General features: G+C 39.5%; 1 pseudogene; it reads right to left on the bottom strand.

Moving 5' to 3' along the window:
* Nucleotides 1-1,016: 1,016 nt before the first annotated feature.
* On the bottom strand, nucleotides 1,017-26,395 carry LOC115599924 (annotated as a pseudogene).
* Between the last annotated feature and the right edge of the window lie 881 nt (nucleotides 26,396-27,276).

Raw genomic sequence — 27,276 nt, 5'->3', positions numbered from 1 at the left:
AACAGGGAAGATCCTTTTATCCCCTATGTTTCCTCATCTGGGCAAGCTTTGGAGGGTTAACTAACTGAACTATCTATTAAACTCCTGAAGTCTGTTCAACAGATAGCATCACTGCATGCAGTGTGAAATTATACCTGCAACTACATCTCATATCAGAACATGAAACATAGGAAGAAATAGCCTTAATTTAATGCACGTAAAAACTCCATTGCTACTAATAGCACTTACTTTCATCTTCATAAATAGGGCACTATCTATTTTATGATGAATAAAAGTGTAGATATTTAAGATGGACAAGATGGATATCTGAATGAATAAGCACATTTTTCTATTCAAGGCTTTTCATTTTTGGCCAGCTTTGACCAGCTGGAGAGCTTTTTTGAGTGGTAGGCACTTTTGCTGCAATTTTTACTGAAGACCTTACCAGATCTGAAAATCAGGTCTTAAACTGGTTGAATGATTAGAGAACTCTCCGTCTGACTAGAGCATTGTCCTCAGGGTAGAAGCCTTGAAATGGTTTTCTGAGTGCACTGGGAGTAAGCACCTGGAAAGAGCTACCTTAATGAAAGATTTTTCATACAGTTCCTTGAAAGTTTTGCCTGTGTGAAGATAGTAGGACTTTCCACAGGATTACTGTGGTGAAATAGATAATCATATTATATAAACAGTCTGTTTTACCTAGGAAGCTTACTGAAGATGAGACTAACTATTGTCATAGGCTCACTGTCCTGTATGATCCTAATGGCCACATTCAAGCATCAGAGGGTTTGGAACTTGATTTTATGGTACGAAAACTTATGAAGGTACTTCAGTCAGCATTGACCTGTCCTGTCAAAGCTGGTCCAGATGGCAAAAATACTACCTGGCTTTGTTTGATGTAGTCGTGGGGAGGAAAGAAAACCTGAAGCTGAGCTTGTGCTGGCTTACTACTTCCATTTCCAGATGAGGTCTTTCAGGCAGTTTCACTGTCAGACTCATCAGGGCTTTTTGTCTGACCTCCATGCTGGTATAGTCACTCAGGAGTGGTACTGTAATGGAAACAATTTCTTCTTCACTTGTAACTGCTCCTTCAGGGTTTTCTTTATGTCTGTGTTATTGCTAGGTTTGTCTGGCAGGTTAGTGTCACACTTGCTGTCATCACCATCTGTAACAAGGTCAAGCTTCCAAGGAGTCTTTGACTCATGCTCTATGACAAAAAGGCTGGTGTTATAATTGTCTGACAGGGCCTGAAGAAGTGGCTTTGAAACAGGTTTCCCATTAGTTTGCAAGACCTAACAAGGAGAAAGAATAATTACAGTACCAGTACAGTACTTTTGCAAAGTGTAATTGACAATTTTCTGAAATGAATAACAGAATAATAAAGCTAGGACACAGGCAGCCTATTCCTGTCTATATAACATGCCAGGTAATTAACTTGTTTTTGATACATGAACATGAAACCAAACAAGCTTTAGCTATCAGCTGCTGCATGCAGTTTGTTACTAAGCTCAATGCCATGTTGTGATCTAAGTATACCTTGGGTTTCAGGCTTTTGCAAATTCTGGATGATTAAATGGAGAGCAGTTGGTAACACCAAGCATCCTTCTTTTCTACTTAGATTGTTCTGCTGAGCTTGCCCAGTTTTTCCATAACATTTTTAAAATTTTGTCCAGGCTGGTATGTTTACTGGTCTATTTTTTTTTCCTTCCCCCTACTCAGCTGCTCTAAATTTCTTTAGACTGTCACAGTTCTTCTGCAAGAAAGAAATGTGTATATTGGTTTTTATTGTCTGTCTTCTTGCAATTTATGTTCTGACTTGGAAATCAGTGTGCTGTTCTTTGAAATCTCGACAGTCCCACATGAAATATCTCAATTTTTGTCTTGTACTGGGATGAGTAGAAAAATCTGCACTATCAGTTTTTGCCTTGTTTTAAATTAAAACCTGTGTGATACGTACCTTCATTATCATACTTATTACAAACAGCAGCCTGAGTTCTACACCTACCAAATCTAAAATAAGCTCTGAGTTTCTGTCTGAAAGAGACATTAAAGATGAAGAAGTATCTTCAAAGAATCTTCTAACATCTAAACGTGAAGAGCAGGACACTGATGGGGTGGTTGTCTGGCCATGTTAGTCTCCATCGTTTGTTTTCCAGGTCTCTGTGTGCTGACTGAATTGAGAAGGTCTCCAGTTCCTACTGCTGCTCTATACCATAGGACGTATCATTGCCTTAGACTGCAATAAAATATGCTTTGTCAGAATATAAAATACACTTTGTGTGCTTTAAGTAATCTTACAATGTATCTGAACTACATATGTATTTCTGTCTATAGTTGTTACAGAGATTTCATAATATCACATTACTTCTAGGCAATATATCTAGTAACTGCTTTAGTGTACTGCCTCCTCACATAGAGCTTTTTCTACTTTACCCCAAATCCTATCTGATGTTTTGCTTTCTGCCATGTTATCAGCATTACAATATTTCTCTAAGACATAGCTTATACACGCTTCATTGCCTTTTATAGTTTTTTAGACTCTGCAGGACCAGCTAAGTACATTTTAAATAGGAATATTTTTCTTTAAAACTATCTATATCATAGTTCAAATGATATAAAGTTTTCCCTCCTATAGCACACAGTCTCAATGTATTTCACCTGCACTTCTTCACCGCAGCAAATTATTCTTTCAGCCTCTATCCAGTTCAACTCCAGATAAGCTTATTGTTAGATCAAAACCAGCTTCAGGTCTTGCACTTCCTTTAAGGCAGAAATTCTCTAAATGCAGAATATGTTAGAGTACTTTTTTGCCTTTGAGAAGTCTCACTTCAAACAAGTATTGATTCTGCAGATCTAAACGGTGGAGAATTAGGTAAGAATGTTGGAGAATTAGACAATAGGATTAGGTGGCATTACTTTTACTGGAGTGGTCAGTGAGAAGCATCTGAATCCTGGCTTTTGGAACTGGAAGCTGCCTGGTGCTCATAAGCAGATCAGTGTCTTCACCTGAACTGTGAAACTGCAATCTCCTAACAGCATCACTTTTGAAATTCTGACTTTGCACAGCTGTACATTTGTATATCTGATTCTCCTTAGTTCAGCTTTATCTATTTTTTTACAAGATTATCCAACACCATTAGTGTGGACCACTTCTTTATCTACATTTATCTGGAAGACAGCTAGCAAGAAATCCTGATCGGGAATCAGGAAGTTCATACTTCCTCTATTGAAGGAAGAAATGCTGATTTTTCAGCAAAACCTTTGATTACCAGCAGCCTGTCAGGGGTTTTCTGAAATATTGTTGCTGATGATTTCATTCTGTGTCCTAGATTCAGCTTGTAGATACCTACCTGCTTCTGTCTGGTGCTTGACTAAGATAGATAGAAGTCTGCTTGGTAAAAGCCTCGTAAGTTGGCTTGAGAAACCAGATCTTGAGTGCCAAATCAAGTTCAGGTCAGCCAGAAAATCAAAGACATTTTAAAAGGAAAGCAGAAAAAGTTCCTGCTCCAAAAACATAATGGTTAGTTGGAGCTGACAGGGCGTGCTCTGAGAGCAGCTGCTGGCACAGTGGTGATCAGTTCAAAAATGTCAAGAAATAGTCTCCCTCTGCTCCCAGAGGTGCCAGTGATGAGCAGAGAGGGATGACGGATGCTAATGGGATCAATCAGCTCAGTAAGAACTCCTTTTGGGATTCCCATCCCAATGCCACCCCTCTGCAGGGTGGGAGATAAGTAGGTGTCCTAGAGGAAGGACTTCTAGTGTCTGGTGTCAGCAAAACTGGAGCAGAAACTTGCTTAAACGGGGGAGGCAGAGAGAGGAAGATGCAAAATGTCTACTTAGAGATAAAAGTGAGTAACATTCATTTCAGCTTCTGAGGCTTGTGCCTCAGAAGGGGAGGGCAGTGTTGTATGCAGTCAAAATAGTAATACAAGTGGCTTTATGCAGCTAGGTTTATCAGAAAATTATTCTTAGAAAGTATTACTATGCAAATCATTTTTCTTTAAGTGGTAGTGTATGCCCCTAATATCATAACTTAGATTAATTTGAGAAGGTGTACCTTATTACCCGAGAGGTCAGTTTCTCCTAAAATAAAAGGACCTTACCCATATTTTACAGGCAAACTTGTTATTCCTTCTTGCTGCTACTCATCCATTCATTACTCCTTCTCATTATGTACTTATGTGCATAATTTATACAGTTAACATCCAAATGTACTTGCAAGGAAACTGCTTAGTTGGCAACATGAGTTATGAATGCTGATGGAATTTATTTTCATATATCAGTAGAAGAGACATGATTGTCAATTAGGAATGAAAGATCAAGACAATTAAATTCATTCTTTTTCCATATATATAACCTATTTTTCACTGTGACTAGTGGTCCTTGCTCTTTTCAAGGCTATTTGAGACAGAAGGTAGTCAGGTAATGGTATCAAAAGCAAAATACTATAGATTTTTTTACAAACTACTTCAATCAGCTTATGGTGGCTTGTACTTGCTCTCACTGTATAAATGAGTGGAGTGGCTTTTGTATTGCATGCTTTTTGGGTTGCATTGCTTTTAATGATAAAAATGGCCCAGTGATATGGAACTTGTGGCTAAGCAAAACAGAAGTGCTGCTAACACTTTTTGCTAACATTCCCTTCTTACCTTTTAAGCACCATAGAACAAGTGAGAGGTTTAAAAACCAAAATGAAAATCATGCTGAAGCAAAGGCCACTCACAAAACCTTCGAATTCTCCTTTATCTGGTGGGAAATGGAGACATTGAACCAGACTTATGTGATGAAGTATAGAAAAGCTATATTGCCTCTGCAAGAGAAATATTTCAAACAGAAGTCAACCTGGCACTCCTATAAGTGAAATCTAGTTAAAAAAAGACCTGGAATTTTTGGGGGGTGTGAATCTTTTGGGTTTGTATTTTTCAGATACATAGATATATGTTCTGAATCCTTAAATCCACCATGCAAAGAAAAACACTTCATCATAGAAGAATTATTCCTAATCCCCATGCTATTATGTGACCTCCAGAACCTTATGATTGGGTCACAACCCTGAAGCAGGTCTGATTTAATCAAAGACGATTTGAGAGAAAGTGGCTTTTAATATGCTTCAGGTTCTACTGGTAGAGTTTGGGGTGGGGTTTTTTTGTGAGATACCTCCTAGTCCTGATAATAGTCATAGGGTTTGTGCCTTTGGTAGTTGGCATGCTTCAGCTGTTAATACAATTAATAATGTTAATTATAGTACTACATTACCTGTTAACACATCAATACAATTTTGTTTGCAGTCAGCTATTTGTCTACCTTTGCTGCAAACCTCCATCTCATGTTGGCTGTTAATCCCTGCTTGAGATGCTTCCCAACCCCTCACACCCCACTGGAGGAGTTGGAGTGCTTGAAAGGGTAATAAATGTTGAGCTCAGGCAGTGAGAGCAGTGCTGCTATCACAGGAACCCCAGCAGTGTGTGAAGAGTGAGTGAGGGTTGAGGTGTTGTTACAGTCTGAGGTAACATTAAAAACTATTTTTGTTTTGGATCTGCGAAATGATGTCCAACCATAGAGCGGTCAGGTGTAAACAGATTTTATTTGACAATTGACACAGGCAAAAATATAGAGCCAGGCAAGAGGGGGAGAGGAAAAGAAGATATAAGAGGGAGAGAAAAGTGGTAAGAAAGAACGAGAGAGAGTCACCACCAGGGGCCCAGCTGCCCAGTGAGGATGGGGGTGATCCTGGACAGGGCCCCATGCAGAACAGCAGTGGGTCAAGAGATGACCAAACAGCCACAGCATGGACAGCCACATATAAATCCCTGAGTTCCTTCTGTTCCGAAGGGGCAGCTGTCAGTCAGCCAGGCTGATTAAAAGAGAGGCTGCCTGGAGGGGGTAAGCTTCCGCAGAAGGGTGCAGTCCCCCACTCAGTCATCAGTTCCAGCCACTTTAGCCAGGTACATAATCCTGCTTCCAGGGGCGTCCCAGCATTGCAGGCTGGCCCTCAGAGAAGGGGAGGAGTCTCCACCCAGTAGGTCTTATCAGATCCTTAGGTGTCAGCCCCTGCTCAGCTCTGGCCAGCCAGGTCCTCCACCCTAGCCAGGGCTATTCACTTTAAAATTGCTCCTTTGAGGCAACTGCAAATCAGTGAGGTCAGACTCTCACAAGTGTTCTTTTCAGATAGCTAAACCATAAGTTTAAAAATAGTGCCAGGGAAGTGTGGCCTGTACATGATTGTGTTGATGATAGTGACAAACCATGTTTGCAAAATGATTGTTTGCTCTTTCTTTTCCTAACTACCAGCCAATGAAATTTTCTTTCTTAAAAATTAACAGCTACATAATTTTTCTTAAAAAGGTATTTGAAAAGCAGCAAATTGCTAAAAAAGCAACCTGAGACAAAGAAACCTCACATTCTTCCTCACGTTCTTCTAATGGATTAACCTCTGAAATCTTGGGGAGGGGAAAGTAGTAAATGTAATGTTTAAATTCAATATAATTTCTTGCATTTAAAAACGTTGCAACAAATTAACTCTGCATTTTTGTTATTTCCCTGAGAAACTGAAACCTATCCAAGCATATGTTCAGCAGAATGCATGGAATAATGTTCTGTAGAAAAGCTTCAGTGGAAACACTTCAGTTTCTTGTGTTGACAGGAGAAAGGAGCTTGGTGGAAGGGGGAGAGAGTGGAAACCCTGTTGAATTTAAGGAAGATTTTTAACTTATTTTTGTTTCTGCTTCACATATGACTGCTTGCTTTTATCCTCTTTTCATTTAATTAAAAAAAAACTGTAGTGGGGAAAAAATATTTGCATAGATCTGTCTGAATTTCACAGGTTACTTTTCCTGTGGCTGATAATATTGTGGCCTGTGGTTTTTTTTCTTTTAATAAAAAGGTGCAGTTGAGTGAAGCTGTGGTCAAGCCAACAAGGGTCTAGAGTAGAGTTTTATTTAGTTTAACTGGGAAAAATGTTTGAGAAAAATGTTTAAAATGTTTGAGAACCTGTGTTTAGCCAACCCAATATATGACACTTCATAAACATAATCATTTCTGTAATATATAGGCCAATTGTTCTTGGCCTATCCAGGCACCTTTGAAAAAAGCAAACTTTTGACAGCAAACTACAGGACCTGTTAAGTAAAATGCACTTACATTATTAGTTGTCACCCACAATAGGAGCAACTGAAAAACTAAAAGAGACTTGTTTTCTCTTTTTTTTTTTTTTTTTTTTCCAGTTAATGGCTTAGGGGTCTAAGTGGAAACTCTTTTTACGTGATTGCTCAGGATTTTGCCAAGAGCAAAGGCTATTGAACCTAACTAGTCACAGGCAGAATACTTAAGCTGCTAAAATATGTGACAGGAATCAGCAATAAGTAAAGATATGTGTGTCTAGCTAGCATTAAAAGGTCAGAAAATATTTCAGAAATGAGGAAGCCTAGCTAGGTCTTCCCACTATGTTAGGAAATGAAAAACAGGCAGAGCTGTTCTGTGATTCATAGTTCACCTCTAGCAAAGGAAAAATTCTGTGCTTTTGCCACCAGTAACTAAGGATTGAATAATAAATCTTGTGGATCAATGCTTTGTTACTCCATGAAAAGCAGGAAAGTTTAATACCATATAAAATAAGGATTGATGGTGGGTAACACAGACGCACAGAGCTTCCACAGTACCACATTTTGGAGTGCCGAAAGGCTGTGAAAGAGCTGTAGGTCCTTCGCCAGCATTAGTGAACCCTGAAATCCCCACACCGTAGATGGTTTTTTTCCTTCAGCCCAGTAAGATGGCAACTTGTGATAGAAGAATTAAGAGTAGCAGCTGAAGCTCAGGAAGGGTTGGGGAAGGAGATGGTTAGGTGAACTCCAGCAGCTGAGTCTGTATCAGCTTAGTTGACTGGAGAAAAGACAAAACTCCTGTGCCCTAAGCCATGCCTGGAGGAAGCCAATACTATGCAGATGTTCTTTAGCTGGGTAAAAGAGTTCTCAAAAGTACTTATCTATATTCTAAATCCACCTTATCATACCAAGGATGTTTAGGTGGTGAGTGCAGAAGGCTGTGTATACGGCATGACAATGCTGTAGGATAGGGAAATAGGGAAAATTCACTTTTCAAGTTTGCAACTATGAAATTAAGACCTTTACAGTATAAATGGTAGAAATAAGTGGAAATGGTGCTGTGGCCTGTGGGCTTCCTTCCCTCATATTCTCCAATAAAATTATTTTTCCTGCCTGGAAAAGATGGCAATCAGGTATCACACCACTGTTATACTGAATGAATAGGGTGCCAGACCTCATGTTAGCAAAGCATACTTGAAGCTTTTGTTACTTTTTATGATCCTGTAAAGGCACAGGTCAACATGAATCATAGAGCCCTTGCTGTTCTTCTCTGTTGGGTCTTGGGTACTCTGAGTTTTCCATAACATGTCTTTAATTTTGCTTGAAAGCCAGTAATGAAAGTTAATGTATTATTATTTATGGCAAGAAGACTTTCCACTGAAGAAGAGATGAAAAATGATTATCAAAAGAACTACAAGGATTTCTTTTGAAAACTGGGTTGGTTCAAGCTCACAACTATTCATTTATTTCAATGTGTATAAGTTTCATTCTTTGTAGTAGAACACAAAAGTTATCAATTAAAAAAGTTAAAGTTAAAAAGAGGCTAAGAAAACTGGGTTTGTTCAGCCTTGAGAAGAGGAGGGTTAAGGAAGACCTTATTACCATGTTCCAGCATTTAAAGGGGGGCTACAAAGAAGATGGAGACTCCCTATTTACAAGGAATCACATGGATAACACAAGGAGCAATGTGCACAAGTTGCATCTGGGGAGAGTCTAATTGGACATGGGGTAAATTTTTCACCATTAGGACAGTCAGACATTGGAATAGTCTCCCAGGAAAAGTGGTAGATTCCTCCACTTTGGAAAGTTTTAAGTCTCAGCTTGACAGGGTGCTGAGACATCTCATATATACTGTAGTATTTCAAGGGTTGGACGAGATGATCCTTGAGGTCACTTCCAGCCTGACATTCTATGATCCTGTGAATTTAAGAAAATATTTCAAAAAATAAAACTAGTAATACTGTCTTTGACAATAGGTAATAAATAAAAACTATATTCCCTGATAACTGAGTTTAAAAAATAAATATATAATTTATTAAGTCCTACAGTAAGGTTCAAAGTCAAGCTTGGCTGAGTTGAAGTGAAACATAAAAATATTGTGACTGAAATCTTAATACCTAAAAAAAACCTGAAAGTGTGCATACTCTTTTCAGTGCTACTAGAGAATTCCTTAGTAGTTTTATAAGTATAAGCTTCAAGGAAATATTTTCTTCTCAATACTTAATTTGATATTATATTTAGAAAATTCTAGTATTCTTAGGACTATCTAGAACATTGTATTCTAACCAGGAAATTACCTTAGGAAGTACAAAATTTCCACAGAAATCAAAGTAAGTTAGTATTGTGATGCAACAACACGTGAACATCTGTATGAAGATTTTCTGTTGTGGCTCTGAGCTGCTGCTTTGTTCTGATTATTGGTAACTTACCCAGAGACGTTTTCCTTGATAAATCCTTTTCCTTTTCCTGTGCCACTGGAGAAAGCCCAAACAGTCTTCGGCAGCTATTTGAGTCCACAAGTGCAGAGTGCTTTGTGATATTCAGAACTGTCACATTAGCAGGACCTGTCCTAGGAACTTTAAAATTGGATAATAGTTTTAGTTATGCATCAATCATGGCTTGGCTTCACAAAACAAAGATTTAAGAAGGGCTCTGCCCATGCTTGCTGCAAGCGCGTTGATGGCAGAAAGACTTCCTATGCATCAATACTTGTGCAGTAAACATACAAGAATGAAACCTAGCTGCTGCCTAGGGAGCTTCTTGCATGATTCTAAATGTAATAAATATAACAGAAAGGATGGAAGAGAAAGGGTGGCTTCCATAAAGTAAAAACCTCTTGTCTTAAACAATCGCAAAGTAGGCAGAAATTGTGCCTGTCATACTGCAGGCACTTTTACTCTCTTAGCCACAGCTGTACTCAGTTCAGCTGCAATAAAAGACACTATTGAACTGGGACTGGAAAATCCAACTTTGGACATAGTTAAATTTGAGATACATATAATAGCTACTTCGAGATCCTCTTGTTATTTTGGTAATGGGATATGCAACAGTAATATGTCAGTGGACCTGTCAGTAAAGAAAACATTTGGGTCATTCACAGACACTGCATAACTGCTAGGACCAAGCCAGGCTACTTGGAGAATGCTGTCAAGCCACTGAAAGGAAACTTTGTGTAAAACTTCTCTTATTGCTGCAGTTAGGAAATAACAAACGTAAGGAATGAGGTTACATAAATGGGAGGAATACCTCCTTCAACAGAGTAGAAGTGGGTCACACCAAAAGTCTTTTCATGTCTTGTAAAACTTTCACACTGACACATCAGATGCATGCATCATTGTTTTGTACAACTTACATGGCTGAAAATTATCTGGAAAAAATAAAGGTACATAAGAGTTTACTGAAAAGATATTAATTATAGAGAAAGGGAGGAGAGAAAACAACTTCATAACTTTTCTGTATAGTTCTTGCTCTCTGAGACTCAAAGCACAGTCTAAGTTTACAGTGCTTTATGGTCTTTCTTCATTGTGTCTAGGCAGTTAATAAAAACTATTTCAAAAGCAGAAAAAGGCATAACAAAGTTTGTTTTAAAAGACGCCAGATTTGTTTGTAGTCTCCCTCTAGAAGGCTTGAGCTGCCAAAAGAGAAGCAGGGAACTAAAATGGCTGTAGTTAACTTAGTTCAAGGCTGTTCTTTCCCCCACAGCTAGCATATCTAAAAACAATCAAAACAGATAGATGTAACGTGGCAAGGCAGATGTTGCACAAGCACAAAGCAAAACAGTGCACCCAGTTACACAACTCTGAAGCTAAATGTTCTCTGCAGTACATAAAAACCACCCCTCAATGGCCTTCGCAAGTCACCTACATGATTTTAATTAAGATTTTCCATGACCATCCTATAAAGTTATTTCTGGTTGCAGGTCATGGTGCGTAGTTTGGTAAGTGGAATACTGTTGTTGTCAACTTAAGCTCTGACAAGAACACCCACATCCCAGTGTATAATATGAGGGAGACCATAACAGAGAATTTTATATTTTAAGTGAAAGTTATCTTGGGACAAAAGAAACTTTTATTTTTTTATTATTTTTCAGAGGCAGTAGTGTGTAGGTCTGCTTCAGATGGGCACATGGAGAGACATTGTGCCGGCAACAGCAGCTTAGCAACATTTCTTGCCTCTTGTGACCAGAGGAATCCTACTGAAAATTCTGTTTTCTATCTGTCTTTATATTACTAAAAATTAGAAGATGTCTCGGTACTGAGTAATGATAAGAGTTTCACTTGTCTGGATCTTCTGTATGCTTTTAAAAAAAGGATGAAAATCCTACCCTCTCCAACCAGAATAACCGGTTAAGTAGATATGGTGGGTGCTGTTACCTAGCATGAAATTTCCAGTAGCTGTAGTTAATATTTTCACGTGCATATCCTCTTTAATTGTGCCCCAGTCAACCACAAAACATTTTGGACAGTATTCTGGAATCCAGGTGACAACTGCACTAATTCCCTCATGTTTGACATGGATTTGGCCAGGCAGGTCTGTGAACAAATATAACATTAGAGAGGGATAAACAGGAAAGCAATTTTATCCTCTCTTGTTTACTTTCTTTCTTTTTCAAATATTATTTACTAAGTACTAATCACAGGTAGATCTAGCACATAGTTATTTGTCTAGTTTGAATGAACAAGAAGTACTAAATGGAATGTTAAAATGCTTAGCCTGTTAGTTAAATTCTATCACAATCCTTCCTTTAGAAATAATACCGATTTCTGTTATGCAAAAATACCAGTGTAATAAATATTTAACAGAATTCTTAATTTTATCCCAAAGACTGTTCTTAGGTAGCCTAGGGATTACCCATAATACTTCTCCACTTCTCTAATGAATTATAAAGTAAGTACCTGTTGCAGAGAAGTCTGGGACAATGCAGATGGATTGTGAAGATTCTCCTGCTTTATTATAGGCTGAGATACTAACTCTATAATAAGCCATGGAGATATTTAGAATAACTTTTCTGTCCTTTAGAAAGATACAATCTGATGAGTCTCTTCATCTGTTGGGTATTCTTTCCACATTAACGTAATTTCCAAGGATGTTCTCATTTTGTGGTACCTAGTAAGAGGGAAAAGTTAATGTTTCTATGAATGTTATTAGGTTCTGTGTAGAAAATTAAGATTAATTAAATTGTATAAACAAAATGTCACCTTTAACAATGGGAATAAAATCATGCTGTCTTAATTAGGCTATTAGAAATCAAGGCAGCAAAGCATTTCCTTAAAATTAAGAGCATGCTTAAATTAAGAGGATTTAAGCACAGGATTAAGTGTTTTGCTTAACTGAGATCCTAGTTATGTGAATCTGATTAGTAATAACAGCAGTGAAGCAGCTGTAACATTCTCTACATTTCACTGGAACACACCTTTCATAATTAGGGACTTGAAAATTAATGAGAGGTGTTTAATTGCAATTTATACCTCTGGGAATCTTCATCCACTAGGTTCTATTAGGCAGTGGGCCTCTTTGAGGATAAATGCTGATAATCATACACTAATGATGGAACACGTTATGAATCCATCCATACAGATTTTTAGGTGGTAATAATTCACTCTTTGTTTTACTGTTCTGATCTTCATGAGATACTGGGAAACGAAAGCACAGAGATGGAAATTACTGCAATCCAGATATAAAATTAACTTGGAACACAAATGCTAGTGAAGTTCGCAAGGATTACTTCTGATACCACACTTGTCTGTTATTTTTTGGCACAAAATTAATAATGTGGATATACCCCAAAGTTCAGAGATGTCAGTGAAATAAATGGATAATTTTAGATTAACACAGACAGGATGACATTCAGTATTTCAGAAGGCAGACACACATGTGTTGAGGGGGATTTCTAGTAAAGCCAGAAGCTCTCAAAATGGAAACAGATGTTTTTTTCCCAGGACAGGGAAGAAAGAGCTTGCACCATTATTTGAAGCTCTGGTAAGGCTGCTGAGAGAATAGTGTTATTGTTCTCCCATCAGGCTTTAAATTACAAAAGGTTTGTGTGTAGGAGATAAAATTCCTTGGATACAATGAATATGAGGTCTGACACACAAGAAGAAACTACTATGATTTATCTTAGCTTAGCAAAATGAGACTGGAGAAGGCTAGCACTGCTCTATCTTTTGCAGTGCCTGCAGGAAGTTCTGTGTTATTTGTAACCATGAAAACCATGCTAGATGCCTGCTTGAGTGTTTAGAGATGAAGCCACCTATCTTTTGTGCCTTTTGATGCAAACTGTGTAGAGGTTACTTATTGAATGTTAGCAAAAGCAGAGGACCTATGGCTAGCCTCTAATTTCTTTAAGCTGTTTTCTTTGTTTCAGATTGGCTTAAACCAGTGTAGCAGCAGAAACAGAGACTTGTTTTTCTCTGCACTTGACATATTCATTATTGAGTGTATTCCTTCCATCTGCCCCGATGATGTTTACTATAGCCACCTGGGCATGAACTGCATTTTGTATAACAGATTAGTGTGTTAACCTGAATGAAGCTCCTAGCCTTGATACTATGTTTTATATTACTTTATTTTTTTAACTAAAGCATTTAGATGGAAAAAAATTTCATCTCTTAACATTTAAATTGGCTTTATCACAAAATGGATCATTTAGTCTGCAGTTTTGCCTTTTTTTTCAGGAGATAAGGGGAAAAGGGGGATTTCAGGAGATGAAGTATACATTTTCTCTGCTGTCTTTCCCAAAATGCATAGGGTAACTGCAAAGCTTCCCACATCTTCTGATATTTCAAAACTCTGTCAGTCTCTGTTCTTTTTGCCAGGGATGTTCCCTACGACAAAATTCTTGTAGTTTGTAGATGCTCTTTCTCTCAGAATCTACATAGAATTAATAAGTTTCAATGCAAACACCTCTAATCACATCTTGCTCAATGAAATTGCTATGGGCCCCTCTACTTTACGCTCAAGACTCAGGTGTTTACTTCTCACAAAGAGAATTCAGCTGGTAGAGCTGATGTGTCTGCTGTAGTCAGTCAGTTGGTTATGACTCCTGCTGAAGAATAGGGGAGTCCTCTGATGTGAGGGTTTGAACTTTCAGTGTCACGGAAATACACAGCTAGAGGTTGCTCTTGTAAGCCAGAGATGCTATTTCAGTCCTGTTTATAATGTACTGGCACTTCTGGATTAATAGGTTAACATATTTACCAAGCTCTTATAAAAATTTTGGAGCTCTCAAGAATATGAATGCTCCCTAGGTACACATGAAACACAAGGTGTGTCACTTGTATGTACTAAAGGCTTATGAGGATCTTTCCTTTAAAGCTTAATTCTAAGGGACAAACTTGAGGCACACCAATTTATAAGGCAAGCTGGAAAGAATCTTCATTCCAGTCAATGATTTTGAGCCCAGAAATCGATGTTTTAATGACTTTTCAAGTTTATGAATTGGTGTAGTTATTTGCTACTTTCTAGCACCTATAACACCACCATACAAATGCAGTGAATCCTGAAGCAAGAGTACTATATTAAGTGCCTTTTGCTTATACAGTATAGTGTCAAATCAATGAGAAAGCCTATTTTTTTTCCTAAAAGTTAATAAATTAATAGCACAAACATAACAGAAGATGCCCTGATTCAAAGTGAACATTACCTCCCACTTCAGAAGAACACTTCTTCTGCCTGAAGAGATTCCTGTAGTTACATTATATGATATTTTTGGCTTGTTTGTGAGCTCTGGTAAATATGGAAAAAGATGGAAACATGCTCTCGTATGAGTTGGTTTTACCTTAATCTTTTGAGCAGAGTTTGACAATGCTATTGCATATGAGACAAGATTTGAAAAAACTTTTACATTCATGGTTATTCCCAGTAGTAGGACAAAACTGTCACTTACTGTGAGGGACCAGAATCTCTTCACTCCAAACACACAGTTGAGGCCATCCTTGGCTGTGCATTTGAGCTGAGCAAGGTATGAAGACATAGCATTTAAATTTGAAATGGTGACATTGACAGCATTTCTTCCTACAGGCAGCTAAAAACAAATGATGCTTCATTTATGTGGCAACAATAAAACATAATCCTGTATGAACTGTTTTCTCAGCCAAGGACCAGTCTTCTGACTGCTGTTGCAAGTAGAGGTTCCTGCTGCCAAAGGGGAACTACAACATATTTTTAGTCTTTTTTTTTTAAAAATTTTTTTTATTTTATTCTTTCAGAGCAATACTCTCTTTTCATTAATTCTTTCTGCTCAGTCAGGACATGTAAGCAACAGTTTAGGTCTAAGCATGGCTTTTAATATCCATCAGGAGCTATTTATACTGAAAAAGAATCTCTTAACCAGGAGTATTGTTGGCATTCTGAAGTATAAAAACTCAAGGTCAAATTAATTTTAGTTTAATTTTAAATCCTCTCTCAAATGTTGCAGTAGATCCGTGTGCCTGATGTCATAAGGTGTGTGGCTGGACTGAACTTGTGGCTTCCTATGCCTTGGCACCACTGAAGCATCTGAGGATGGCAGCGGGGCAGGAGCTCAGATTGTCTTGGAACAAAGGTACCTCCTGTGTCTAAGGAAATCCCTGAGCTGAAAACTGTAGTATAAAATATGATAGAGAAGTGTTGCTGTACACTTGAAGTATTTTGCATTCTTCCTCAGGTGTCCACTGGTGGCTGCCATCATAGCACAGTATCTTGTCTTAGACAGACCCTTGGTCTGATCCGTTCTGGGTGATAACGATGGCTTTAGTAGAAGCACTGTTGCAGATCGATTTGTTTTAGCATTTGTTTTAGCATTTGTCTGCTGTCAATTAACAAGGGGATGCTTCCAAGATTTCCACATTCCTTGTACAAAGATGAAACTTTCTTACATGGGGTACACCTCCTGAAGTGGCCAAAATGGTAGCCAGCTATGAGAGAAATGGTGAAAATATCATAGATCTTCTGATATAAAGGGAAGAACATGCGAGATTTTGGTGGTACAAAAAAAGTAAAGAGATTCCTACAAAAGCAGAGATACCCAAGATGTGGGAACAGTTGCTTTTTAGACAGTTTTCTTCTCAGAGTTCTGTTCCACCTGACAAACAAATATTCTTCACCCAACTACAGATAACAGAGCTTGAAAAGCAGACAGTTTCAGAGACTCCATGATACAAATCACACATGTGTGCATGCCTGCTGGTGAAGCCTTAACGTGATGTGCAGGGTGGCATGGGGCAGGATAAGCAGTTCTTGCCGCTGCATGTAGATCTTCCTAAAATTATGACTGTTTTTCCACCTCTTAGGCTCTAAGTTTAGGTGCTGTCCTCTTGCTGCACCATATTCTTACTGCTGCCAGTCCTAAAATGTGTCTGGAACTGATCCTGTATCAGAAAGAAATTATTTCCCTTCTTGTCAAAGAAGAATGTCTGGAAAACTGATGCAAAACAAAAACATGTAAGGTATGAATTGTTACTTTAAGGATCATAGCACCTTAATCTTTAATTGTTTTGCAAACTTAACACCAAAAGAAGTAATACTGCCAATCACTGAAAGTGTAATCAGGATTTGAGGTTGTATGACATTTCTGATATCTTCTTCAGCATTTGCACCACTGATGGCCATGGTGTTTGAATGACAGGGTAATTAAGCAGCTGACATGCCACTGTGTTTTCTTCCGTATTAAAACATATTAATCTTTCTTTTGCAAGCAGCTTAGGATTTGTTAGAACAAAACTAAGAAGCCTTTATGAGATCATGACATAAGTGTCTGCATACTATTCCTTCTTGCTAGCCAGGATGTGTGCACTCCTCAGTAGCATCCTGTTGCTGCCCTGCCACATGTGCTATGTACTGCTGAGCTGACACTAAGGCATCCCATGTTCTCAAGTTATTGTCATCTTAAGTACTTACCAGCATCCACCAAGTTGATTCTGTGAGTGCCTCTTTGTATCTCAGCTCAGATGGGCTAGGATTTGCAGGTTCATCCCACTTTATTATCAATTGGGTTTTGATCTGGTAAAATTTATATTAGATGGTGTCACGCCCTTCCCTAAAATGAGGAACATGCAGCTCATGTAAGAGATGCAGGAATGCTTCTGTAACTATGGAGTTGGCACAGAATACTGAACATGGAAAGACTTTAAAAACACTAGAAAAAAAAAAGTAAATCTGAGTGGTATTGACAGAATAGGGTCGTTCTTCTTGCCTGTTGTTTATATTGATTTCAGGAAGAATCTTTTTCTAGGCAAATGTGATTCTGAGTCACTTGGAAAGGTAAAATCAAAATGTCTAGAGTACCTATAGTAGTGAATTGTATAAAAATTCTCCAGAATATCTTCCGGTTTTATCTTTCTCTCCAATAAAAACAACATGGCCAAAGCCTCCCAAGGAGGTCATGGTGACAGTTTGGGTTGTACTGGTAGAATCCTCCAGGACTGAGGAGCAATGATTTTCTTGGGCAGGGGTTACTCTGAGAAGATGATGTTTTGGGGAGCTCTCAAAATTACCTCAATGATCAGATACTGTAGGGAATCTATAAATAAACGTCCAAAGAACATAGTTAGTAGTATTTTTTTCCCTATCTCCTCTGCAGCACTCTGCAGCAAGTAAATGGCCCTCAAAAAGACTTGAACTTTGAAAAGGTTTCTCAAAAGGCTAATGCTCTACAACAAGGATTCCTTAAGTGCATTGTATTGAGTCAACCTGTGCTTTGCAAACTAATAATTAAAAAAAAATCGAAGAAAGTACAGGAAGATGGTTAAGTACTCTATGCAAACATAATTATGGATATTAATTTTTTTTGATATTAATATTTTATAATCTAGCAAGTGATTTAAAGTAAAACTCTTCTCTTGTAAAAGCTGATAGACTTCTGCTATGGACTTCACCAAAGGCTTCAGCCAAGGAAGCCAAACCACAGCTTAGCTCTTGGTAAAAATAACAAGGGTATATTGTGAGTTACAATTTTGAAAGTAATACTTAAGAAAATACTAGCACTGCTTCAGCTGGGCATCTCAGTAACACAGCTTCTGAAGATGCTGTACCTGCTTTGCTTGGTGTAACTGAGATGTTCTTTCCTTTTACACAGCTGCCATGGGCGTAATTCACTGCTACCCAGATAGATGCAGTTCACTGAAAAACTTTTCTTATTCTCTCCCTTCAGAGAAAAGAAGGCAGAATGAAAGATGAACAGTTTATTGGGGTATAGTTACCATTTCCTACCCTTGCCCCAAAAAGCATAATTACAGCAACTGACAATTTTCCAGGTACCTATATATAAAATACAGTATCTTGCAATATTGAAGGTAATGCCTAAGTTTGAAATAGCAAGTGTCATTCCAGTACCCAAGTAACTCTAGCAAGTTTAAACCCACAAATCGTTGTTGTGTGGTGGAAAACAGTTAAGTTCCTTAAACCTGCAAGGCACAGCATGACACAAGATAAAACCTGTATGGTTGTATTACTTACAGTGGGATAGAAAGAACATTTAGGGGATATAAAGAACATTTAGGGGATATAAATTTGAAATTATTTCATATAAATTTTGAAATTACTTCATAAGCTCTACTTCCCACTTATCACAGGAACAACCAAATGCCTTTTGAAAAGAAAAATTTCCCACTGAATTTGAATTATGACAAAGGTATGAGAAAAACCTCTTATAAGTTATACGTCTCTGACTTTTGTCTCTGCACAGCATCAGAGATGATTAAATGCCACTTCAGATTTCAGCCCTGAAGACTTTTCCTGGTATACCAAATGCCAACAACACAAAAAGGCTAAGAAGTTTAAAGCCTTACATACAAGGCTGTTTCTGTTCTTCCAAGTTGGGTTTTTTTTGTTACCATATTTCTCTCGTTTACTCCTTACCACACACAGGACATTTTTTTTCCTCAAGGTTAAAACTGTGCCTGTTCAATGTTCTTAAAGAACTGGGCTGGCATACTAATTGCCTACCAACATATTTCAAGTATTAACTGTACAGATCATGATACAATATTTAAGAACTGAACAAAACTGCTTGAAGGGTCCCATGCTTGGTTGGAACTTCTCTGTGGAAGTGTTTCTCTTTAATCCCTTTCTTCCTGACAACTAAATCATAAGGAGCATTAATAAGGGATAATTTCAATGTCAAGTTGATGTTACTTGCAGAAAGGGGTGATGCTGTCTTCTAAGCAAGCAAAAGAATTCCCCACTCACTGGAAAAGGGGAAACATAACGCCCATTCTCAAAAAGGGAAAGAAAGAAAGAAAGAAGATCCAAAGAACCACAGGCCGATCAGTCTCATCTCTGTGCCTGGTAAGATCATGGAGCAGATCCTCCTGGAGGTACTGCTGGAGCAGAGAAAATTGAAGAGGTGGCTGTGGATAATCAACACAGCTTCACCAAGGGCAAATCATGCCTGACAAACCTGGTGGCCTTTTCATAGATGAAAAGGTCACAACACCAATAGACAAGGGAATAGCAACCAATATCATTTATCTGGACCTGAGCAAAGCCTTTGACACAGTCCCACACAACATCCCGGTCTCCAAGCTGGTAAAACATGAGTTTGATGGATGGACCACTTGGTGGATTAAGAACTGGCTTGATGTCTGCACCCAAAGAGTGGCTGTCAATGGGTCCATATCCAAGTGGTGCCAGTGACAAGTGGAGTCCCTCAAGGATCAGTGTTGGGACTGGTCCTGTTTAACATCTTTGTTGGTGACATGGAGAGTGGCACTGAATGCACCCTCAGCAAGTTCCCTGATGCCCCCAAGCTGTGTGGTGCAGCTGACAGGCTGGAGGGAACAGATGCCATCCAGAGGGACCTTGACAGGCTGAAGAAGTGGGACCAAGACAGCCTCATGGAGTTCAACAAGACCAAGTGCAAGTTCCTGCATTTGGGTCAGGGCAATCCCAAGCACTGATATAGGCTGGGCAGTGACTGGCTTGAGAGCAGAACTGAGGCAAAGGACTTGGGAGTGCTGCGGGATGAGAAGCTCAACATGGGCCATCAGTGTACACTTGAGCCCAGAAAGATCACCAGATCCTTGGCTGCATCAAGAGAAGTGTGGCCAGCAGGTCGAGGGAAGTGATTCTCTCCCTCTACTCTGTTCTTGTGAGAACCCACCTGGAGTACTGCATCCAGTTCTGGAGCCTCTGTTACAGGAGGGACATGGATGTGCTAGAGTGTGTCCAGAGAAGGGCCAGGAGGATGATCAGAGGGATGGAGCACCTCTTCTGTGAAGACAGACTGAGAGAGTTGGGGTTATTCAGTCTGGAGAGGAGAAGGCTCTGAGGAGACCTTATTGCAGCCTTCAGTATCTGAAGGGGGACTACAAGAAAGCTGGAGATGGACTTCTTAGGATGTCAGGAAGTGATAGGACTAGGGGAAATGGATTCAAAGTAGAGGAGGGCAAATTTAGGTTAAATGTTAGGAAGAAGTCCTTCACTATGGGGGTGGTGAAACACTGGAACAGGTTGCCCAGAGACGTGGTGGAAGCCCCATCTCTGGAAGTTTTTAAGGCCAGGCTGGAGAGGGCTCTGAGCAACCTGATCTAGTGGGAGGTGTCCCTGCCCATGGCAGGGGGTCTGGAACTTGATGATCTGAAAGGTCCCTTCCAATACTGAAAATGCTATGGTTCTATCATCCTTATGAATTTCCCAGTGTAATGTAGTTTCCTCAGATTTAGGAGATGCTCTTAGCCACAGGTCTTTTTTTCATGCAGAGCAGTGGGTTTCGTTTCAAAATAATCAGTAGTGAGTATCAGAATTTGCCAATGACGTACAGTGTTGTACCCTGTGTACCCCATGATACAATCTCACGGCTAAGATCGTGTTTTCTGATCTCACTTCTTGCTTTCTAAACATACCTTAATCTCATGGGGCATCCCAATTATGTAGATGTAAAATTAGGAAAATCCATACCAACCCAGTAATGCAGATACTGGGACAGAAATCTGCTTTGTTTGTTTTTTTAACAAACCAATGGGCAGATGTTGGTTTAACTTGCCTATCTACATTTTACCTGGCTTCTTTTTTAGTGTTCTCAAGAAAAAAGTTGCAACTCAAGATACCCATTAAGGTAATCAGTTTAAGATTAACTCTGCAATAGTTGACCATTAAATTTTTTAACCAATTTTTAAACTAGTAGTTGGTAATTCAGAGTGGCAAGAAAATACTTAAAAATTTCTTTTTCTTATGTGCCTTATTTGACATCTCCTTGGCTACTTGGCATAATACAATATATAACATATTATAAAAACTGGCTTATTTTCTGGGGTTTTTTATATTTTGAATGCATTAGCTTTTAGTGCTCAATGCAGGTAAAAAGATGTAAATAAAAGTAATTTATTAAGGTGATCTTTGACAATAACGTTTCAAACAGTGTGTTGGGGGCATGGAGACATGTATAATGACCCTTTGAATTGAGTTTATGTGGCAAAGTTTTGGTAGTGGGAGGCTACAAGGAGAGCTTCTGTGAGAAGCTGACAGGTAGCTGCTCTGGGATAATGGAGTTAAGAATCTGCACAACAACCTGCAGCCAGAGAGAGGACTGGGAATACATGAAAAGAAAAACCTGCAGACACCAAGGTCCGTGCAGAAGAAAGGGGAGGAGATGCTCAAGGCACTAGAGCAGAAATGCCCCTGTATCCTGTTGTGAAGATGATGGTAAACAGGCTGTCCCTCTGCAGCCCATGAAGGTGGGGAAGATATCCACCTGTACCCATGGGGAACCCACACCAGAGCAGGTGGATGTGCCCAAAGGAAGCTGCCACCCCATGAAGATCCCATGCTGGAGCGTGTTAATGATAGGACCAGTGACCCCATAGAGGGAAGCTCATGCTTCAGGTTTGCAGGCAGGACTTTAGACCCCATGTGGGACATGTGCTGAGCACTCTGTTCCTGAATGACTGCACCCTGTGGAAAGGACCCATACTGGACCAGTTCGTGAAGAACTGAAACCTGTGGGAGGGACCCCACACTGGGGCAGGGGAAGAGTGTGAGGAGGAAGGAGAGGAAGAGACAACACATGATGGACTGACCACAACTCCCATTCTCCATCCCCCTGTGCCACTTGGGTGGAAGAGCTAGAGAAAATCAGGAGTAAAATTAAGCCCAGGAAGAAGGGAGGGGCGGGGTGCTTTTAAGATCGAGATTTGTTTCTCATTATCCTACTTGATAATTGTTGGTAGACTTGATTGGTAATAAATTACATCTTTTTTTCTCCCAAGCTGATTCTTTTTTAACTATGACAGTAACTGGTGAATGATCTCCCTGTCCTTTTCTTGACCCACAAACCTTTCATTATTTTTTTTTCCCCCCAGTTCAGCCGAAGAGGGGAGTGACACCTGGTGTCCAACCAGCATCAGACCCCCACATTCTTACCAAGCTCTTAAAAAATCAGCAGGCTGACGACATTTGAGGAAAGATTTTGAACAGTATTGTGTAACAACCTACAATGTAGTGAAGCATGCTGGAACAAAACTCCGGCAAGTAGGAGTCATGCTGAGCAGCAAAGACAGCTTGTTTTCCCTATTACTTTTAGACTTACCATTTTAATAATATAGTATAATTAATGGTATTTGGAGCACTGGGTACTGGCAGCCAGGTACAGGTTAGATCCTCACTTAATTCTTTGTAGCATACCAATTCATTGTCCCAGTCTGGAAGATGAAAATGTATGAACTGGAAAAGACCCATCACAGGCAAAATTTACCTTCAGCTGCTGTGAGGTGACTATAAGAAGCAAAACAAGATACAAACCAAGCTATACCCTTTTGTGTAACAAAATAAGAATAAGCTGTGTCAGTCTTTATGCCATGTTTACTCTCAAGTAGTTCACTCATGTTTAGAACAAGGGACAGAAACATTTAAAAAGATTAAACCCTATCAGTCCTAATGTTTCCAAGTAGAAGTTAGTTTTCCTACATGAAGATAGGAAAGGATAACTCTTCCTGTGTTTTATGACACCACTATCAGGTGTTTTGTACCCAAAAACACAGAGCTGATGCTTGCTGTGGTGTTTCCTACAGTTGTGATATTGTTACACCTTTGAACTGTGCTTCTCTCCTCTAATCATGACATCTGCACTTAAAGCTTAACTATTTGGGTTTTTTTCCAATTATGAATTGAGTATCTTTTATACTTCTGGAGAAACTACAGCATTCTTTGGCACAAAAACTGCAGAAACAAATAGGATGTATTCAAGAAAGCATTACTAGCTATTGGCCCTCTGCTTTGAGGTAAGATACCTTAAACCAGATGTTATTAACATCTTAAACCAGATAAATTACTTTAAGCCTCTGCCCTAAAAGACTAGATTTTTATCTCCCAGCTCTGCTCTGGCCTCACAGCTTTCCCATCTGACAGACAGCATTGGTCTTGCCACTGTGTTTCTGGAAGCAGACTATTTGCTGAAATCTCTACATTGCATGGGCTTCTGGTGGAATATTCTGGATCTGAGGAGCAAGTCCCTTCCCTGGAGAAGCCACTGTGACTTGGGAACCCTGGATAACCAGGAGCATCTGCCTTGAACAGGAGGGAGGCACTGTTCACCCGCAGGGTTATAAATTGGAGCTGGCAAGAGCTCTGCCTTGAGAAGCTTATTGAGTGATAAGTACAAATGTATAGACATTTTTGTAAGTATGGGCCAGAAATGACCATACATGCCCTTGTGAAACATCTTAGAAATTAATGTCTTGCAATACAGTTGAGGAAAAAAAGGAGGGAGGAACTGCATTTTAGTGAGCGACACCAAGAGCCAAGGCAATGATAATTTCCAGCTGACAAGAATTACTGTGGAATCACTTGCAGAGCATTGCACACTTCTGCACAGGTCTAATGAGCAACAGCAGAACCGACTGACTAGACTACAGAATTACTCAAAAACCATCAGTCATCTCTATCTGAAGTTCAGAATAATGCACTAGAGAAAAGCAATATGCCACTTACATTCCAACTTCATAAAGTTCATATTATAAAGCATAAGGAGCATAAATGTATGTTCAAAATGACTCATGACTCACTCTTGGAAAGAAAAATATGGGGTAGGGGTTTTTTGCACTAAACATATGCATTTTTCAGATGAAGAGAAATCAATTACTGATGTCATTCTTGAATTAATTTTTAATGGTTAATCTTACTTTGTATTTCAAAACTCTCTTAACAGAAACAGTAGTGATAAAATATCACTGTTCTTGTTTTACTTCATGTCTTACTGTTTGAACTATTAGTTCAGAAGAATCAGCCATGATGTACGAAGTATCACCCACACTTTTAAAAAGAGACACAGAAGTATTTTGTTCTCTCTTCAGAAAAGTAGATAAAGATCTAATCAGGAAGTGGATAATTAAGTTGATAAATGATTTTTTTCCTCATGTTTACAGAGTCACATGCCCATCATATCTATTGGGTTTAACAAGTTGCCAATAGACTTATTAGTTTTGAGTAAGAAATATTTTACTATTCGATAAATAAATCTGTGTATTGCTGGAGCTGGTGTTACAGAAAGGTTATGAGTCAAATGCTGTATAAGACCAACCCTTCTCTTTTCCTCATTCAGAACCATGTCTTCCTATGACCTGAACTACAGATTATCCTTGGTATTCTTTTCATCATTTAGATGGCAGATGTATTAGAAGTGGATTTGGATGAAAAAGAGTGTTGAGTGATTACAGCTGAGACTTTAATACCCTTACCTATGACACCTCCTTTTTCCTACTAAAAGAAATGTGCTTTTCTAATACAGTTATGATTCATCTGTCTAGGGATGTGCAGCTTATTTTTGGGAAGGCTGAGATCAGGTCTTCCTTGTTTCTATAGCAGCAGGAGTAATTACTGAATTCTCTGCCTTCCTAGTCTGATCTCCAAATCAAATCTTGGCCACTCACCCATGGATATGATGCTCTAAGAATGGGGAAAATCAGCAACTGCTTTCACATTTTTCTCGCCTCTTATTCTGGATTCAGCCCCGACTTGTTCTTTCCTAGTTGTTGTTTTAAAGAAACACCTGGAAAAGAACCTTTTTGGAACTGCTGTAGCACTTTGTGTCAGTGCATTGGTAACATACTGGTCCTGAAACTATTTGAAATAAAAGGAGAAACTGACATGAAGGAGAGAGACATTTGCCACTTTTCTGCTAGATTTCCTATATTATATGAACAGAATAGTGCACCCCAATGCATCATCCCATTCTGTGTTATTTTCTTCAGATGAACATAATGAATCAATCATGTTTCCAATCAAAAAATGGCAGAAAAAAAGCAAAAACACCCCATAACGCACAAAAGCAACAACTTAATTTTTTAACTTCAGAACTATGTTTTTCTTCTTTTGTACCCTGTGTTCTCAGTACTGCTTAGGAAGAATTTAGTTTGATTGGTTAATAGCTAGAACTAGGAATTGCGGTAGCTAATTCCAGAAAAACATAGTCCTCCTAGTGATCTCTTACCCACTGCCACCTTGTGCTCAAAAGCCTGTCTTCCCTGCTGTCTCTCTTAGCTAGCAGAATGTTTCTGCCCGCAATAAATTCCGCGTGGAGCACAGGAGGTGACAGAGCAGCTGCCGTGCCATCACCTCTATGGCAATGCGTCGGACTGGTCCTTTTTGCCACCAACACTAATTTATCAAGTAAATCCAAAGCATAAGCAATTGTCACACATGACTGTTAGAGATTCTTTTGCCTTTTGAAATGATGGTGATTTGCCCGAGACTGCACCTCGGGCCGGGTTTAGGGAAGGTGGTGCCGCGGACCCCAGCGCCTCTCTCCCGCAGTGCCCTGCCCTGGGGATGAGGCCCCCGCACCCACCTTCCGGGCGGGTTTTCTCTGCAGAGCTCTGCAGCCGGCTCAGTCCTGATAAACATCCCTCTCGCCTACAGCTCGCAGGCGGTACCGGGCGGTACCGAGCGGAACCGGCGGCTCGGCGAGAGAGTGGGGGGAAGGAGAGTGGGGGGTGCTGGGCGCATGGCAGCGGTAGGGTCTCCTGCGGCGGGGTGTGTGGGGGGTGTGAGGTGGGGTCTTTGCGGGGCAGGAGGTGCGGTCGGTGGGACAGTGGTTACCCGCCTGGGAGCTGCCGGCAAGACAGGAAATCCCCGTGCCTGCAGCTGCAGGAATCTGGGGAATAAGAAAAGGAACCTTTTAACAAGATGGCTGTGAAAGAAATCGGGGGGAAGAGAAATAAAAAATGGTACTGGGTGTTTTTTCTCCGACACACAGAACTTTTCTGTGGTCGTGATTTTGGTTGTACAGCCTTGCTTTTGAGTAACATTGAGAATTTTTGCTATTTATAAACGGTGGTAACTTGTGTGTCAAATGAAAACTCACCCACTGCAAACAAAAAGATAGCAGCCGGCAGAGAGCTCTTCATCTTCTCTGTGAAGAAGCATAGTGATTATCATCAGCATCACACTGTCTTCAGTCTATTTTTCACACTTCCCCTTCAAACTTCCTATTCATTCCACCACCTGTACTGGAACTGGCTGAACACAAACAATATGCTCATTAATGACAATGTGAGGGATGCTTGAGCTCTAGGTTATTAATTATTCTCAGGAAATCCTAACAACCCTTCTGAAAATCAGAAACTTTCTCCCTTGGTGTTTGTAAGAAGCCACAGGGAGATTATTAATGGTGTCTGAGATAACAGAAATGCCAACTGAATTATGCTTGCATATAGGTACTTCAGAATCCTTGCCAGGAGGGTCTAAAGTTGTTCAGTGTGGAGAAAATGAGGCCGAGCAGAGACCTGATTGTTCCCTGCAGCTACCTGAAAGGAGGTTGCAGCCAAGTGGGGGGCCGCATGCTTCTCCCAAGCACCAAGTGCTTGGGAGAAGTGCTCTGACCCTGACCAAGGCAGGGTCAGAGTAAGTGGCCTAAAGGGCAGGTTTAGATTGGATATTAGGAAAGATTTCTTTACTGAAAGTGTTATCAGGATTTATAACAGGAAAGTGGTGGAGTCACTATTCCTGGAAGTATTTAAAAGATGTGTAGATGTAGTGCTTATGGACATGGTTTAGTGGTGGACTTGTCAGAGGTAGGTTAACAGTTGGACTTGATGATCTTAAAGGTTTTTTCAAACAAAACCATTCCATGAAAATCCTTTAAAAATCTTAGCCATAATGTCAATGTGAATTTGAGGTATTGATATCAATAAAAAGTAACTCAAGGTGTTTGACTTACTCTAATACAAATGCTTGGATACTTATCCAAATAATAGCAGCAGAAGACCCTGCCTGTCTTCACTTTTGG

Source organism: Calypte anna, chromosome Z, assembly GCF_003957555.1.
Source record: "Calypte anna isolate BGI_N300 chromosome Z, bCalAnn1_v1.p, whole genome shotgun sequence".
NCBI classification, from domain to species: domain Eukaryota; kingdom Metazoa; phylum Chordata; class Aves; order Apodiformes; family Trochilidae; genus Calypte; species Calypte anna.
This window is presented reverse-complemented; position numbering and strand designations above follow the sequence as displayed.